At 35.5% G+C, this 19,209-nt stretch overlaps 1 protein-coding gene across 1 annotated transcript in view; it reads right to left on the bottom strand.

Annotated features, from left to right (window-relative positions):
* The window catches only part of HCN1 (hyperpolarization activated cyclic nucleotide gated potassium channel 1), a 390,610-nt gene that overhangs the window by 88,564 nt on the left and 282,837 nt on the right, over positions 1 to 19,209 (bottom strand). The window lies entirely within an intron of this gene.

The following is a 19,209-nucleotide window of genomic DNA, read 5'->3' as shown; positions in this document are numbered from 1 at the left end:
CATTGATAATTATTAATAATAAAAAATGTTTTTATTATTTAAAAAATGACTTCTTAACTTGTCTTATAGAATGTAAGAAAGTCTGAGTGTCCATACACTGAGGATAATGCCAATATTAATGTCTTCCGTTAAGATTTTTTTTAGGAGGGAAGACAGCATAGTTGGAAAGAATTTTCCCTTTGGAGGCAGACAGATCTGAATTCCACTTTTAGCTCTGTTGCTTTTGGTTTACACAGCCTTGAACTAGAAACTTGACTCTCCTGATCTCTTGTTTCTCTATCTAATAAAATAGTATAACAGAAATTACAGAAATGAAATTTAAGGACTAACTGTAATATGGCATAGAGTAGTGCTAAATGAATATTAGTTTCCTAAATTATGTCTAATTAGTAACAATTTCCTACACTGGCACAAAGACACCGGTGAAAGATGGCCAAGGAAGTTCAAACACAAAGGTACAAATTAACATATTTATGTAAACATTAAAGGTTTAAAGAAAATGAAACATGAAGATATTTCTTTGTTTCTCCAGAGATCTCAGATTTGGAGATCTCTGCACTCCATAACTCAAACAGTTTTAGAATTCTGTTATTCTAAGTTATTCTCAGACCCTTTACTTGATGGCTAGAGTAAATAGAGCATACTGAATATAATTTAACTTGTTCTTGATGGTTCATGGTAATCATTAGGAATAACATTTTCTATACTACACATAGTGCTGAAATTGCTATCTGGATTTTTCCATATTTCTGGATTGCTTTTTCCTACGGCTTCTGCTTAACTGCACTTCTCATTATAGAGGCTCCTACATTATATAGTACTGTTGACTTTCCACTAAATTGCCTTTGCCTACTGTTGTTGGTGTTCTCTAGCTTCTTTCTTTGTGGTCTGATCTATTTTTTTTTTTAGCTGTAACTTTCCAAATACTTAGAGGTCTGTTAGGCACACAACTGCCTGCAACCTAATCTTTATAGCCTTAGTTGTTAGACTGCCTGCTCAAACTAACCTAGAACAGAATTAATGGCTTTTAGTAAAAACAGAATTAATGGCTTTTAGTAATGTCTTTAGTAAAAACTTAAAAAGATGTTAAGTATTTGAGAAGGCAAGAAATGCAAACACTCCTTATAACTACACATTGACACTTATTTCTCTAAGACTCAGGGGTACTTTAGCTTAATTATTTCTGGCTTTGTCACTGACCTACTTGAGATTGTTGCAAGTCAGGTAGCTGTGTGATTGGGTGTTACTATAAATGCTATAAATGTGTAATGCCCTAACAAACTAGGTTGTAGCTATAAACCCAAACCTAGTGGAATAAAATTCTCCAAATGGGCTGTATAGAGAAATGTTACTTAATATGAAAAATAATTGTTAGCATAAACCCTGGAAGTCATTTATATAGAATAAAAGTCAACTAATTTTAAGAAAGAAGATTTCCTTACCCTATATTCCCAACCAGCATTAACATTATAAATTATGTTTATAAGGATGACCCCAAAGACATTTAAAGTGACTTTAGGCTTGACCAAGGGAGATTAACATATATTTAGCGTAGAAGGAGACATTCAGAGCTGGAGGGCACCACAGGGGTAATTGTTTCCAATCCTCTCATTTCACAGATGAGGAAAAGAGACACAGAATGGCAGAATCATTTACACAAGTTTCACATCTAGTTAGTAAATGTCAGGAATAAAACCAGGTCTCTGAATTCTTAATGTGGTGCCTTTTTATTATTCCCATGGCCACCATATCATTCAGTATGTTTTAGTATTCTTTGGGACTCTGAAAAAGTTAATTCTTGGGCCAATTTTTATAACTCTTGCTATAGTATGAATGTTTGTGTCCCCCCCCCCCCCCCCGCCATATGTTGAAACCTAATCCCCAAGGTGATGGTATTAGGAGGTGAGTCCTTTGGAGGATGAGTGAATACAATTAATGCCTTTATAAAAAAAAGCTCCCTTGCCCCTTTCTCCATATGACATTGACTACTAAGTTAAGAAGGCACCAGAAAGCTGACTCTAACAAGATTCTAAATCAGCCTGTGCCTTGATCTTGACCTTCCCAGCTTCCAGAACCTGTCAGAAATAAATTTCTGTTGTTTATAAAGCACCTGGTTATGGCATTTTGTCATAGCAGCCCAAACAGACTAAGACAACCCTGTTAACTATAACAGTTAACAAGCTAAAAAACCAATTTCCTCAATAACCTGACATAAAGAGACATTTAGAAATGTTCCTAGAAATGGAGAATTGTTCCCTTTTGGAGCAACAGCATGTGTTTCCTCTCGAGCTTGAAGACAAGGCTGGAGCCAGGCAACATCAGAACGTGTTCTGCAGCCCTCACTGGGGGCTTAAGAATCCCTCTTTTTGAATGGGCTAAGTAATTGGTGTTCATTTATCCACCCATCCATCCATCTTTCCATCCATCCGTCCATCCAGTGATTAATTTTACAATGATAGGTCACTGGCATTTGTTTTTTCTCTTGTGCACTTTTCTATGATGTGTTCATCGTAATCTGCAACATTACTTATGAAAATATTCACTTAACATAGTTACTTAGAAATATACTTTTTTCTGAAAATAAAATATAATTGTTTCAGATTTTATGTTTGAAACCATCTTAAAATATTTTATTTTATTATCTGAATTTGTATCCAAATACAAGATAAATTTATTGAGCCAATTTAGAAAATACTACCTAACATATTCTAGGTCAATACTTTAAAGTTACTTTTACAAGAATAAAATCTTCAGCATAACAGTAAAAGGTCTATCTCTTTTCTTCATGTAATTTTTGTTAAAATGTAGGTAAAAAATAATTATACATATAAAATAATAAAAAAATTATTTCAACAGGAATAATAATAGGCAATAACTGGTTTCAGCTTTTTTTTTTTTTTTGGTTTCAGCTTTTAAGAGTCTTGTTTGGAAAGGGATAAATGAATTTTGAATAAAGTAAAGGTATGAAAGAGACTCTAAATTCATCATCTTGGTGGCCAAAGACAAATTATGTAGATATCATTTAATTTTTATTCATTTCACTTAAGAAATATGCTAGATGCTAACTGTGTGCCAAAAGCCACATTTATTTGGTGATCCATGAATTTAAAAGAATATAAAATCACCCTTTCTGGCCTTCAAGAAACTTTCACTGTAATCAAACATATTGTGAAAGCATGATGAAATGGCTGAGAGAAAAGAAGGTTAAGTTTGAAACACTAATATTTTATGGATAATTTTGATTATGTGAACTGAAGTTAACCTTAACTATGGCCCCTGTATCTCAAATGAGCTCATTCTTTACCATAAGTGATAACAAATAACTGTTCAAAATAGATATAATAAGATTTTGTTTTACACTTACAATTAACATCAAACAACCTATGAGACAACAGTCAATGATGAGTTAATCAAATAGGCTCACATTGTGGCTTGGAAATAAAAGGGAATAACTTGGGTAAGATCAGAAATGATACCATAACAAAAATAAACTTTTATTTCATTATTAATTGAAAGCAATGAGGTATATCTTGATTGCCATGGATGTATTATGAAAGTTCCTATATTTTTCTTTGCCTTGTTAAAGAAAGAGTATAAGTAAAAAGTCATGATGATTATAAATCTATATGTATCTATGAGAAAAGCTTAGACTAATAAATATTCCCATGAAGAGCATAAAAAAGGGCTTAGAGACTAGAGACGGGGACTCAAGGCAGTATAGAACACAACCTTAGGCTTTATTTCTTTATTGAAGTATCTGTTCATTTTTTCTTTTTTTAAAAAAATTTTTAATGTTTATTTACGTATTTTGAGAGACAGAGACAGAGCATGAGCAGGGAGGAGCAGAGAGAGAGAGACACAGAATCCGAAACAGGCTCCAGGCTCTGAGCTGTCAGCACAGAGCCCGACGTGGGGCTCGAACTCACAAACTGTGAGATCATGACCTAAGCCGAAGCCGGACACTCAGCCGACTGAGCCACCCAGGGCCCCTCTGTTAATTTTTTCAACTACTGCTTGATGGCACACTTAAAACTGCATCTCAAACTTAATACTACAAACAAACAGAAAGAATGGAAGTGATTTTTTAGGGGGTAGTGAGATTCTGTTTGGGATGATGAAAAGTTTTGGAAATGGATAATGGTGATAGTTGCATACTACAATAAAAATAAATAAAAAGAGTGAGATAGGTTCACAAGGAACTCCTATAACTCATTAGTAAAAACAAAATACCAAAACCACATACATGCAAAAAGTAATAACACATTTTAAAAAAAAGGCTAAGGACTTGAATAGGCATTTCTCCAAAGAAGAAATACAAACAGCCAACAGGTAAAAGAGAAAGTGTTCCATGTCATTAATGATCAGGGAAATGAAAACCAAAACAGCGAGGAGATATCACCTCACATTTGCCAGTACAACTATTCTCAAAAACCAAACACCAAAACAAAACACAAGTGAGGAAGTGGATAAATTAGAACACTTGCACCTTGTTAGTGGAAATGCAAAATGGTGCAACCGCTAATGATAAACAGTAGGGAAATTTCTCAAAAAATTAAAAATATAAATACCATATGATCCAGCAATCCTACTTCTGGGTATTTAGCCAAAAGAATTAAAATCAAGATCTCAATGAAATTGTAGCACCAGTATTCACAGTAGCCAAGATGTGATAACAGTGTATATGTCTATCAACAGGATTAAAAAAAAAAAGGTGGTATATGCATACAATGGAATGCTATTCGGTCTTAAAAAGAAGGTAATTCTGCAATATGCAAGGACATGGATGAACCTGTAGGACACTATACTAAGTTAAATGACCATTCACAGAGTGACAGATGCTGTGCGATTGCAGTTACATGAGGTCTCTAAAATAGTCAAATTCATAGGACCAAAGAAGAGAATGGTGGTTGCAGGGGCTGGAGGGAGGAGGAAAAGGGGAATTACTCATCAACAGAAAAAGTTTCAGTTAAGCAAGATGAATAAGCTCTGGAGGTCTGTGGTACAACATTGCATCCATAGTCAATAATAACATATTGTGATAACTAAAAATTTGTTGAGGGTAGATCTCATGTTAAGTGTTCTTACGACAATAAAAAAAATCAAATTTTTTTTTAAGTTTATTTATTTTGAGAGAGAGAGAGACAGAGAGAGAGAGAGAGAGAGAGAGAGACAGCACGTGAGCAGGGGAGGGGCAGAGAGAGAGGGAGAAAGAGAATCCCAAGTAGGCTTCCGTGCTGTCAGCACAGAGCCCCATGTGGAGCTCAATCTCATGAACCATGAGATCATGACCTAGGCCAAAATCCAGAGTTGGACACTCATCTGCTGAGCCACCCAGGCACCCCTAGTCAAATTTTAAATAATGACAAATATGAAAATGTATTTAAGATATATCATTAAGAGAAAAAGCAAGAACTCAAAAGAGGAAGTTGAAGTGTGCCAGTTCATTATTTTCTATATATATTGTGGATACCTAGTGCATACTATGAAGACACTCTGGAAGAACTGAAGTTATATTGGGGATGACACTGTGGGGACAGTAATATTCTAAATTGCTGAGTTCTGGGTTATTAAACATGTTTATAACATGAGTACAGAAAAATATAGTTATAATTATAAATTTTGTGTTATATATATTTTACCACAGAAGTAAGAAAAACTAAAGAGCCTAAAATATCATGACCCTGATGCCTGATAAGACACCTATGAATTTCTTGTACACTGTGTGCCCTTGCTAGATCTGAATCTCCTTTTATATACCATAGATACAGTAATATTATATTTTAGTGTCAGAGGATCTTAAGAAAATCTTTTTGTTACTTTAATAACACAGGAAACCTTTGCAATAAGCAATTAAGACATCCTGTTGCTTGTTCAACGTGAGGTTAATTCCCTTACTCTTTGTAAAACTAGAAAATATTAAATGTTATTTCCTTTTCTAGAGAAAATGGCACAGTCAAGATAAGTGTGCTGTGAGCATAGTAATTATTAGCAGCTATCTTCAGCTACTCTGAATCATACTGTGTTTTCCATTAGAGGAGACTTGTTATGATATTGCAAAGCTCTTTCCAAGGGAACAAAGCTAGGTTCCTTACACGATTTCTTAACATTAATTTATATAAGAATATTAATAATAAGGTTAGCAGGTGCAGAAATGAAGAACATAAGCCTATTAATAAGGTACATTCCACACGAAACCAGGTATTTTTGATGATAGCTTCATAGTTTTCTGAAAAAACTCAGAGGAATGCTCAGAACTTGCATTGATATAAGAATGTGAGGCAAGTTTCTACAGAAAATAGTAGACCCTATAGTGCTCCCCCCATCTTTGTGCAAATATCAGAACAAACATTATCACTCGAATACCCTGCTTATTTGTTACAGATTACTATGCTATTATACCTTTTGTATATTTAAAAAAAAATAATGTTGATTTTTTGAGAGAGAGAGAGAGAGAGAATCCGAAGCAGGCTCCAGGCTCCAAGCTGTGAGCATAGAGCCTGACATGGGGCTCGAACTCACAAACCATGAGATCATCACCTGAGCCGAAGTCAGATGCTTAACTGACTGAGTCACCCCGGCGCTCCTACCTTTTGTATGTTTAATGCCACCACTTCTTCTTTTAAATTACTGCAACACTTTTGTACTAATTTTCTTAAAAAATAAATAATGTATTAAAACATGAGTACATAATTTCAATTTCCACAACTAGTTTTCGAATTTCATAAGGAAATAAAACTTTTTTAATCAGTTAGCTTTTCTTTAATAAGTTAACTTTCACTCATTTAAAAATAATGAGTTATTTCCGGCTAATGTCAAAAATACTTAATATTTTCCAGCAATGATTTAATATTAAAATACAAAGGAATAAAATGCTAACTCAAGTAGTATTTTCACATATATCTACTCCAGAAAAAGAACTGAACTTCTACAACCGCTGAGAAACATGTACAAAGTTGCTAGCAAACCCATGGCACTGACAGACGTACCTAATTCTGAAAGAATGAAATGCTCTGTGTTTTGCTCGTGAGATAAATTTTCCAAGCCATCTATACGACAGGTTCTCCAACTATTAAATAAAAAAAGTAATTGCTCTGCAAGTTTGTTAGCCGATGCTAATGATGAATGCTTAACACATTCTGCCCTCATGTTTCCCTTTAGATCTCCTTGCACTACTAGGGGTTCTATAAACGTGCTGCTGTGGCATGTACATTTGCTTTCAAATAAATGAAAAGGTTTGTGTACAAAACCTGATTGATGAATGTAATGGGATATTAACAACCCTCCGACATCTGAATGGTGTGTATATTACATTAACTATATCAAAGAAAAACTGTACAACAATATGAAATCTGTGGGTTACTATTTTACTGTCAATAAAAATCATGGAAATTGATTTTCTAAAGTGTAAATGCACTGTTTATAAAGCTGAAAGCATCTAAACAGCACTGGCAAAATAACTTTTTAGTGAAAAGTTATTTATATCTGTATACAGTGCCCACTAATACTCTTGCTTACCAAGTACACAGTCTCGATCAAGGAAAAAGGCAATTAATATGCTCTGACTTGAACATCACTGTTTTTTTTTTTCCCAAAAATTTGTTTATACAAATGCAACAATCTTAGCATAGTAATTTTATCTGAGAACAGGGTCTTTGGATGCTATGGTCTGTTTTTGGAGGTTGGAAGGAAAATGCAAAGGCTGACCTGTAAAATACCTCTGATAATTTTATCCTCCTTAGCTCCCTATGCATCTCTCCAAAGCACACTGGGTTAGAAAACAAGAATGCTGCTTTGTATTGTTGCCACTCTGCTAGCTAGATGTGGGAATATGGAATATAACTTAATCTCTCTGGATCAGAGGCTTCTTATCTCTAAAATGTGAATTAATTGAGAATACAATCATAATAAGGATACCTAAACAGAAAAATCTTCCTTCTTTCCAGTATCAATAACATCAAAAAATGGAACCTAATATCTTTTAAGCCAAGGAAGTATTGATGCTAATGTTGTCTATATAGCATTAGCTATCTGGATGATAATCGAGCCATTTAAAAAATGCAGATACGTTCCTATAGATATGTTCTAATATAGGTGAGCCCCCATGCATACTCATTCTCAGAATACTGATTATTTTCTTTGTTATGATTCTTTAAAATTGCATAGATTCAGCCTCTAGTTATGAATATCTAAAACTCAGATGGAAAATGGGATATTTTATGATAAGTCTACAAAATGTGGTGATATGGCATTCTTTATGCTAGATGTTTCAGATTGCTAATTAAAGGTATTATTACCGTGATTGCATAAAGAAGACTTTGTTAATTTATTGAAGTTAGAATCTAGTCATCTGAATCATTTTTTAAAAAAGGAGAATTGATCTATAAATGTAATTTTTAAAATTTTATGATTTCTCCAACGCACAACTTCCTGTAGCTTGCATGACTAGGAGGCTATAACATTGCCAAGAAGCCAGGAAGAATGAGTCATCCAATCAGGGAATGGTGTTCCAATAAAGAAAACTTCCAGACAATTAACCCCTTTACCCTTTAAAAGCATTTCGGAAGAATCATTCCTCAAATCAGTTGTAAAAGTCCTGATATTTGGAGTAATGTTTACCACCTTTTTAAAGGTAAATTTAAGTGTTTTTTAGAATTTTTGTGTTTGTTTTTAACTACTAAAAATTTTGGATGAAAAATCTGGAGAAATTATATGGTGAATGCAATTTAAGAAAAAGTAAGTTTGGCTAAACTGGAAAACAAAATTCCACAATTATCATCTATTTGATTCCCATGCGGCTGTTTGAGAATGTTCACTGCTCTTGTAAGAAACATGAACCGTTCACTATTTTCTGGCCATTACTATGACGTGATTCAGAGCCTCCTCACCTTTTAAAGTATGTGTAAGCCAAAACGTCTATAGAACCAGCTCAGCTGTACAATCTGCCTGCCATATGCCACCAAAACAGAGGGAACAAACAGCGTAGAAAAAATACATTTTATAAACTGGTCAAAATTTGGTGGACCCAGATGCAGGATGGGAGTCCTCCAACCAGAGGCTGATCTAAACCAGTTGAAAGCTACCTGTGCAGACAGAGCATGGTCCTACACTGCATTGTGCCACAAGACTGGCTTTTTAGTTGTGAAATGTGGTTTTTAATCATTTTCCTGTTCTTGCTCTGCTGTAAATTCATTTCTCTCTTTCCCCTCCATGCACCTACCTTCAGCAGTTCTGCACCTGTTTCTAATATGTTGCTTTTCCACTAAATTCAAGGGTGGAACTTAATTCAGGCAGTCATGATTACTAGCAATCTGTTCTCAATGAGGAAAAAGTGGAAATAATCTATTTGTGTCATTTAGTAGACATCTTGAATCCCCTCCGAATATTGCTTAATAAAACTGCAATACTGAAGTTGAAGATTATTTTTCATTAAATATGCTAATGCTACGTATTTTAATAGTGGCTTTTCCCCAATTGCTTAAATAACTTCCAAAATTTTAGCTCATTAGTTTTAATAATAACTTGGTGAAGTAGGAGGACAGCAAGAAATCTTTTAAATTGAATATACTATTCTAAGATAATTTTACTTGGCAAAGCTGAAGCAGTAAATATGAAATATAATAATCTATCTTATATTATCATCTGAATAATATGTTTGTACCCTTTAAGTAAAATATTGGTATAGTCAGAAAAAAGTTGAAAATATCTTGCATCACAGTGGTTTAGACTTGCCTCATTTGTATAGTGGAAGTACTTAATTTGTATTTAAAGTTCAGACAATATGTGAAGTGCAAAATTCATAAGTTCTTAGGCACTGTTGGTGGGAATGCAACCAGTACAGTAACTTTGGAAAAACAGAATGGAGGTTCCTCAAATAATTAAAAAATAGAATTATTATGTGATCCAGTAATTGCACTACTAGGTATTACCCAAAGAATATGAAAACACTAATTTAAGTGGATATATGCACCCCGATGTTTACTGCAGCATTATTTTCAATAGCCAAAATATGGAAGCGCCCAAGTGTCCAATGATGGACAAATGGATAAAGAAGATGTGACATTTGAAAGAAAACCAGAAAACCATGAAAAAGAGAAAGACAAAAAAGAATCAGATAAAGTCTTCAGAAACAACCACAAAACAAGCAATGAAATGACAATAAATACCTATTAATAATTACTTTGATTGTAAATGGACTAAACGCTCCAATCAAAAGGCATAGTGTGACAGAATGGATTGAAAAACAAAGACCCATCTATATGCTGCCTACAAGAGGCTTTGAACACGCTTAAAAATTTCAAATCTAATCATACCTCTCTTCTGCTTCAAATTCTTACAAGACTCATAGCCGTTAGGATACAGTACAACATGGTCAAGTAGGCCAGTGAGGTTCTCCCAACCTGACACATGTTAATCTCTTCAGTCTCATCCAGAGCCATTTCACTTTGCTCTAAGCACACTTTCCTGTGTGTTCTTGAATCATGGCAAACCTTTTCACACCTCTGTGCATTCCCTCATGTTGTTCACTTCACCCTCTCCCTTCTACTCATTCTTTGGGTTTCTTCATAAATCTTTTTTTCTTCTCCCCGCCCCCACTGCACCCCATAGGAATCATGTCAAATTCTTAAAATCCCTTATTGCGTCTTTACATTTCGTTTCATAGCACTTGAAAATTTTTATAAGAGTTCACTGCTTTCTTCGAATCTTGTTACTGGGTGTCATGCCCCTCCCTCTCCCATCTACTGTACTATAAGAAGCTTGATGAGAGAGAGTACCATATTTATTTGTTCACATTGTATGCCTAGCCTCTATTACCAGACCTGACACATAGTAAGTATTTGATAGATATGCATTGAACAGATTTAAAAAAATAGACTATTTGGGACCTGACTCACACATAACACCTTATCTCTAGAGGCTATTTGGATTATAATTCCTTATAAAAAGAATGCCATTTACAACGGTTTTATTAATTAGAGTGTCCCTATTTACTTACAAGCCTGGAATTCCTGTTCCTGTTTAATGTGTTGTGTTAACCTAGAGTAAGCATTTATGTAGTGATCTACTTGATCTTGGAACCTTATAGTCTAGGTTAAGAGTACGCCATATCTCATGCACTGCTAATTTACATTCCTAAAAGACAGCTTCAATTACTACATCCCATTGCTAAAATTTTGCAGTGGGTATCCTTTCCCCAATGTACAATTTCATCATTTCCGCATTCAAAACTGCTGTATGTGGACTATAACCCAATATTATTTCACAGTTTCCCCAGCAAGGTAGTTTTTGCTTCACTCAAATTAGACAATTCAATATTCCCACACATATCCACCTCTGGGCCTTTGTAGATTTTATTCCTGTCTTCCAGCAATCTTCACAAAATTAGGGCTCTTTTCTGGGACATTTCTCTCATAGTGACTATCTCTGCCTGTTGATTCCCAGGAGCTAAATTTAATGTACTTTAAAGTGGTTGTGTTGCCCAATGTTCTCAGGCCAAGGAGATCCTGCATTCTTTAAGGCCTATTTCAAATGTGACCCCATGATCTGACTAAGCAAATACAAGTTACATTCAGTAATTATTATCCATTGTGGGTTCTTGCCAGACTAATGGATCTCTGGTGACCAAGCTTCTGCCCTGTGAAAGTGCTTAATAATGTATTTATGTCTTATGATATATAAGGGACAAAAAAAACAATATAGCACAATACTTGAAAGAGAACTTTGGGGAGTACAAATTCAAATGAAAATGCAAACATTTCTAAAAAAATTAAGTCAGTAGATCAATCAAAAAAGAAAAATGGTAGAAAATGCAACTCTACTTTAGAGCCATTACAAGAAGCTGTTAGATGAGCTACAAATGATAAATGTAAACTGCAAAGAATTAAATGAAGGATTGCTAAGGGCCAATTTTTGTCACTTTGTGCAGCCCTGGAACCATGAATACCTACAGCAAAGGTAAGGGAAATTTCAGTCTGTAACTAGAATATTGGTATAGAAAGTATCATTGAGTGAAAAGGGATATCATATCTCCTCATAGAATATATTAAAATATAAAGGTTGGTTGATAGTTGGTGGTATAAGAGATTTACAATTGGCAAATTTCTATTTTTCACCTTAGTTAAATTAACAGCTTCACACTCTCTCCCTTTACTTGCTCCTATCATAACAGTACTTAGTGTAAAACATTTTTCTCTGCTGAAAATAAAGCATCATCATTCTGCCAGGAGCCTGGTTTGTTAGCAGCTCAAGTGGTCACATGAAGCTAACCCCAGGGCTACTGCACTGGCTGTGTTCCTAGGAGAAAATCTCAAAGATATCCCCAGTCTTAGGATCTCCTTGGCCTGAGAACATTTGGCAATACTACCACTTTAACATACCGGAGTATGTTAAATTCAGCTCCTGGGAAGCAAAAAGTATATGGTATAGCAGCATTGGAAATCTTTCTGACTAATTAAGGAACCATGTGGGAGTTGTGCTCGTGGCATTCTCATTTGTAAAGGAAGGAAGACTTTACGAAGAAGGAAGAAAAAGCAAGTGAAACATTTTGCTGAATGCACATGGATTTTAGAGCTACATCTTCCTCCTAAGAATGTTCCCAATGAAAATGAAGGCATCCAGCCATTTTTAATTTAAGCATTGGGTCAAATTGATTTTCCAAGGTCAAGATCGTTATAACTTCAAAGCCTCTTTGCTTTTCTGAGGATAAATACTAACACAGCCCACAAAATCAGTAAACCAAACTAGCAGCTCAACTGACTAAATTTCTTGATAATGAAGATAGGTTGAAAAGCAGGATGTAAATGTTCTTCCTTTCTTTTTAAAATAATAGCATTACCTACAAACTATCGTATTCACTACTCCAAATTTTTCCTCTTTGCTCTGGTTATAGAGTCTTTTTTTTTGAAGACTCAGAATTGCATGGCAAGAGTGATGAACTCACCCATCCATCTTTTCTAGACAATGGGTTCCATCATGTCCTAAAGGAGAAGACCCTCCTGATCAACCCAGAAACAAAGAAATTGCTTCAACCCTGATGAAAGACACTTTGATAATGTACCTTTTACTTACAGAGAAATCAATCTCAGAATTCCAGAGGAGAAAGCATATTGAAAATTAAGTTTTCATCTGTGTTTAAGCTAAATACATACATATAATACATAAGCAAGTAAGTGCTGTAACATGAAGCAAGATCTTTACAGTACGCTTATGTATAAGTAAATAAACAACATAACTTTTAAAAGATGTGTTATGTATACTCAAGTGACAGCATTCAGGAAAGTTCAAATTGTGAACTGTTATTCCTATTTATGTTAGAATAAAGGCCAGACCAGTAAACATTCTAAATCCTCACTGTCCCTTCTGCGTACTGTTGTAACCTCAGCATCATAATACTGAGGTTTCTGTGTATAGGGCTGAGCTACACAAAAGTTGAGAAACAAGTGTTCCCATCATGGTGCTTATACTCCCCTGGACAGATAAAATAGATACAATAAACAAGTTACTATAGGTTGAGATGATCACAGAAGATGTCACAGCCCTCCCAAGAGAAGGGCATAACCCATGTAAATAGTGAAAGGGGTAAAAATATATAAAGGGGTAGGGTGAAGGGTATAACAGGTCAGACTCATTTAGTTTGTTGAGAAAAATTTATTTGCCTGGAAATGAAGTTTGGTGGAGAGATTTGTAAGAATTTAAAAGTTGATATGGCATCATCCGTCCTTCAGCCAAATTCTTTTGGAAGGGTGTATTACCGATAAAATATCTACATTAACCATAGTTACTTTAACTGATGTGAAATCTGCTTTATTGCAAATGGGATTTGAGTGGATTGAAAATGAGAGGAGGTCTTGGTGCTTAGCTTTTTGTCTTTGGTCATACCATTAGCTTACACAACTTTGGGAGATTAGACTGATTAAACAAGAAAAAGATTTCTATGGATTAAGAAATGTATGCGATAGTCCCGTTAATAGTTTTTCATTTACAAGGAAAAAATAAGGATTTATGGATTATGAATTAAAATCAAGAAAAAAAACATTTTCCTGGACCGACTAGGTTTAGGATATTATGTTGTTGCTATGATTACATAAAACTGTATAATTCAATATGGCTGCATATAGGATTACATACAACTCACTTTTATGAGTGAGAAACTACTTCTATTAAACCATACCTTCTTAGTCCAAAGGGCCTTTCATGAGAGTCATATAAACTCATGCTAAGATGAAGAAAATTGTATCATTGTTCTTTTGGATAAATTTAGCTTTTAAATTTCTTACCATTATTAAATTGAGAATATGTAATTTTTAAAAATTTATATAATATAATCAATATTTGAAGCCTGGAGTAGCACTGGCTCACTGTCTTGGGCTCTACCATTAGAAAGCATGGTCTATTTAAACAAATCATTCCTGCACCTGTCTTGGATTTATACACTCTGCTTCCTGGATTCAGGAAGCTATTCAGTGTATAAATGTATTTCAATGTGATAATTTCCTCATATAATTAACATGATTCTTCAGTCATATTCAAATTTTACATTAAAAATCTTTCATGTACATTAAGTCTACCAAGGTGAGTTGAAAGTTTTTCTTATTCTAAGTTCATGATGTGTTTTATGTTGTAATTCTTCCTTATTACAGAGGGAAAACTGTACACCTAAAAGCTGCTATTACTATAATTATATGACAGGAAGGCGAGTGACAAGTCTAAAAATAGTAGTAGGCTCCCTGGGGGTGCCCAAGTGTTAGAACTAAGTTGCAGTAGTACAAAGGCACAGGATGATGAAAAGCAGTTTCATCTCCTGAAGAGTAGGTGAAGTGCAGACCTATCTAGAAAAGAGAGTAACTACCCAACTTCAGTTAAAAAAGAAAAAAAAAAAAGGAATACTCATCACTTTGGGGAGTTTTTCTAAATTTTTTTTAATGTTTATTTATTTTTGAGAGAGAGAAAGCGACAGAGTAAAAGCAGGGGATGGGCAGAGAGAGAGGGAGAATTCCAAGAATTCCAAGCAGGCTCCAGGCTCCATGCTGTCTCAGGGCCCGATGTGGGGCTCGAATTTGCAAACTGTGAGATCATGACCTGAGCTGAAGTTGGATGCTTAACTAACAGCCACCCAGGCATACTTTGGGGAGTTTTTCTAGATAGGTATTTTCCAAATATCTAATTTTTAATTTGTTTTATACAATTATTTCATTTCATTTCATTTCATTTCATTTCATTTTATTTAAGTTTATTTATTCTGAAAGAGAGAGAGAGCAGGCATGAGCAGGGGAGGGTTGTCAGCATGGAGCCCAATTTGGGCTCGAACTCATGAACCCATGAGATTATGACCTGAGCCGAAATAAAGAGCTGGACGCTTAACTGACTGAGCCACTCATGTGCCCTCAAAGTACGTTTTAATCACTTAAAAATACATGGGGGGGTTGGCACGGAGGGCAGAGACAACAAATTAAATGTTCCAGGTGCACACATTTATCCAAAGAAACCATACTCTGATGCATTTTTCAATCAACATTTCCAAACAGTTGACTAGGGAACATTTATATGTACAGGTGACCCTTGAAATAGCATGGGGGTTAAGGGTGGTGACCCCACAGCACAGTTGAAAATCTGCACATAACTTTTGACTCCTCCAGAACTTAACTACAAACAGCCTGTATAAAGTGGTCTCTCATATGCTGGTTTATAAAAGTAAATGGTGATGCAAGGATAAAGCCTCCAGGAGGTCTCAATTCCATCGGAGCTCCACAGACATCAAGAAGGTAGAATGAGAATTTTCCTGAGCAGGTTTCTTCAGAGAGAGTGATTGTTCTGAGTCCCTTTCTCAGCCCCCTTTGGGATAGAGGGTGGGAGGGCTACTTTCTAACACTTTACCTGGGGAGACACCTTCAAGAAAACCACTTGGGTATCTCTGAAATAAGATCATATTGTTGGGAGTCACGTATAAGAACACAGAATTAACTTGTGGACAGGGTCTGACTCCTGCCAAAGAATTGGGGAAGGCAAGACACAGGATCCTCATCGCTTTGGTGGTAGGAGGCAGAACACTGAGGGATGGGTGAAGAGAGGGATGCAGGAGTGCTTCTCTGTGGACCAGATCTGAGCCACACAGGGAGCCAGCTTTACATCTTGGGTCCTGTCCAAGAGTACCACCTGGCAAAGCAAGGAGCCCAGAGCAGAAGGAGGTTGGAGATAACTTCCGGATTTCGCAAGACTAAGGAAGTGCAGGAGGGAGACTCAGGGGGTGTTACCTGAAGAGCCCAAAGGATCTCATAAAGAAGTGTCAGCTTTAATCATCTGCCATACCCATCAAAGAACACTAGCATGACACATCTAGCAAGGGATTAAAACTGCTTCTTCCTGGGGCTCCTATGTGGCTCAGTCGGTTAAGCGTCTAACTCTTGGTTTCAGTTCAGGTCATGATCTCATGGTTTGTGAGTTCAAGCCCCGCATCGGGGTCCACACTCACAGTGTGGAGCCTGCTTTGGGATTCTCTCTCTCTGTGTGTCCCTCCCGTGCATGCATATTCTCTCTCTCTCTCTCTTTCTCTCTCTCTCCTCTCAAAATAAATAAACTAAAAACAACAATGACAACAACAAAAAACTGCCTCTTCCCTTCCCTTTAATCCCTCCTTGTGTCTCCTCCCTAGTGACAAATAGTAGCTCCTAATAGGCTTATAACAGGAGAGAGAAGAGAGCCTATGGAGTATGTTCTAATTCCTGGCTTCTAGCCCCAAAAAGATCTTGGAGGGATTTTATTTGTTCAGAAAAAAATGACCCTTTTGCTAAATAAACAGTTGGAGACAAAAAATATGATTCCTTTGGTTATTTCTGAAATTGAGCTTGTTCAATATCCCAGTTACAGAAACTATGAAGCCTGCTAGTAATCCAGAGCAGAGCATCAGGAGAGGCACATTTTAAATGCCACCTGTCTCATGCTTTAAAGTCACCTTATCTGGCAGAAGGGGAAAATGTAGCTGTCTGAAATATCAGAATACAAAACATGATACCCCATGAAATCAGCAGCATACAGTGTGATTCAAGACAGAGTTTAATCTGCAATGCTACATCACATTTTTTTTTGGTCAAGAGTGAAAATAATGATGATGATGATGGTGGTGATGGTGATGATGATGATGACACTCTAGCCCTTTCAGATTACTATCATTGGGAAATTGTGTAGATAAGGATCTCAAAATCAGAGGACCTAATGCTACTGCTTAGGATGATAGAACGACTTCAGGTTGGGAAAGCAAGAACGAACAGATGTTCCCTAGGAAGACAGAATTAAATGACCCTGAGATTCCAGACATACACAGTAGGCTGGATAACTTGCAGTAGACTAGAGCATACAGTAGTGCACTAGACTAGATTTGATCAATACTTTTCACTGCAGCCAAACTGTAGGGCAAGTGATGGAGAGACAACAATGTCGAGGAATGAATTCTGGGGCCAGATTAGGTGGGTTGAACCAGTGCAACCTGAATGACTACTATAAAATGTATTGGAGCTCTTTCCTTTACCTCAAAAATATAAAATTATTTTTGATGAAAAATAACATCAGTGAAAATAATATCGATATTAATTTTACAATCATCCATGGAGATGGTTCTAATACACTTAAAGACAAATATTAACTACAAGAAAAAGCAGCTTGTCAAAAAGATAAACATAAAATTGTTATAGGACCCAGCAATTCCACTCGTAGGTACATGCTTGAAAGCAATGAAAACAGATACTCATATTACACTTGTACTCAAATTTTAACAGCAGCTCTATTCACAATAGCCAGAGGAGGAAACAACTCAAATGTCCATTGACTGATAAATGGATAAACAAATGTATTATATCCATACAATGGGATATAAATGAGCCAAAAAAAGGTAACTAAACACTGATATATGATACAATTTTGATGAACTTTGAAAACATTTAAAAGGTCATATATTGTATAACTCTAGTTTAGGAAACATTCAGAATAAGGAAATATATATATACATATATATATATATGTATATTTGTAATCAGCTCTTTCTGTGTAGATTGTACCATATGTCAAAAAAGTAACAAAGGATTACCTTAGTATGCTTGCCTTCTGAAGATTAAGCCCTTGTAATATCAAGAACTTGACGATTTTTATTATTGCAGGCATCATAACATTTTTGCTTATAAATGTCTATGATTGCATAGTTGAATTAATTGGGTTTCCAAGTTAAACCTGGCTTTGTTTTTATTTTTTTTAATTTTTAATGTTTATTTATTTTTCAGAGAGAGAGAGACAGAGAGAGAGACAGACAGACCATGAGTGGGGTAAGGGCAGAGAGAGAGGGAGACACAGAATCCCAAGCAGGCTCCAGGCTCCATGCTGTCAGCATACAGCCTGATGCAGGGCTCGAACTCATGAACCACAAGATCATGACCTGAGCTGAAGTTGGAAACTTAACTGACTGAGCCACCCAGGCGCCCCTAAGCCTGGCTTTAAAGCAGTTCTAAAAACAGAAAAATAGTGAATTCACCTAACATGCAGTGCAATGGTAATAAATGCAATACCAGAAATTGAAGATTTGGTTTTAAGAAAAATAGGTACCAATGATGCAGACAGAAGGAGATGGGAAAAGAGCATTTTTTTTCTAAAGCAGTATCAACTGAAAGAGAAAAAAACAGTATAATAGAAACATACACCTTGCTGCAATCTTATCTTAAATCCCCATTATGTTAGCCCAAATTCCTTCGAGTATACAATTTTCAAAGTCACCATTGTATGAAGTCTCCTCTCCCTTACTGTGTGCTTTGTTTTTTTTTTTTCCAGTTTAATTGGAGGCTTTATTTTAAAATGAACTTTGAAGCAATTTTGGTGGTTCACCTCTTCATTATTTCAGTAACAAAATACCAACTTGCTCATTGCAGTAGTCGATGGCAGTGTCATTACATTCAAGGGAAATAAAGTATCTGGGTTCCTTTTCTCGTATTGTGTGATTATAGTGTTGAAAATGTCTGTAAATAAAACAACAACTGAAACAATCTTTGGCTATTTTGTAAGTAATTATAAGTCTAAGCTGGTTATCACTCACTAGAAGTATTCTAGAACTACTTTAGTCTTTGCTTCTAGAAATGCTCTTTGGCAAGGTGTATACTATATAGTTTGCCATGTTTAACTAAACTTCTGCATTATAAAATCTTCCTTCAGTTAGGAAATACTCTTCTTTATCTGTCA

The sequence above is a fragment of the Lynx canadensis genome, chromosome A1, assembly GCF_007474595.2.
Source record: "Lynx canadensis isolate LIC74 chromosome A1, mLynCan4.pri.v2, whole genome shotgun sequence".
In the NCBI taxonomy this organism is placed as follows: Eukaryota; Metazoa; Chordata; class Mammalia; order Carnivora; family Felidae; genus Lynx; species Lynx canadensis.
This window is presented reverse-complemented; position numbering and strand designations above follow the sequence as displayed.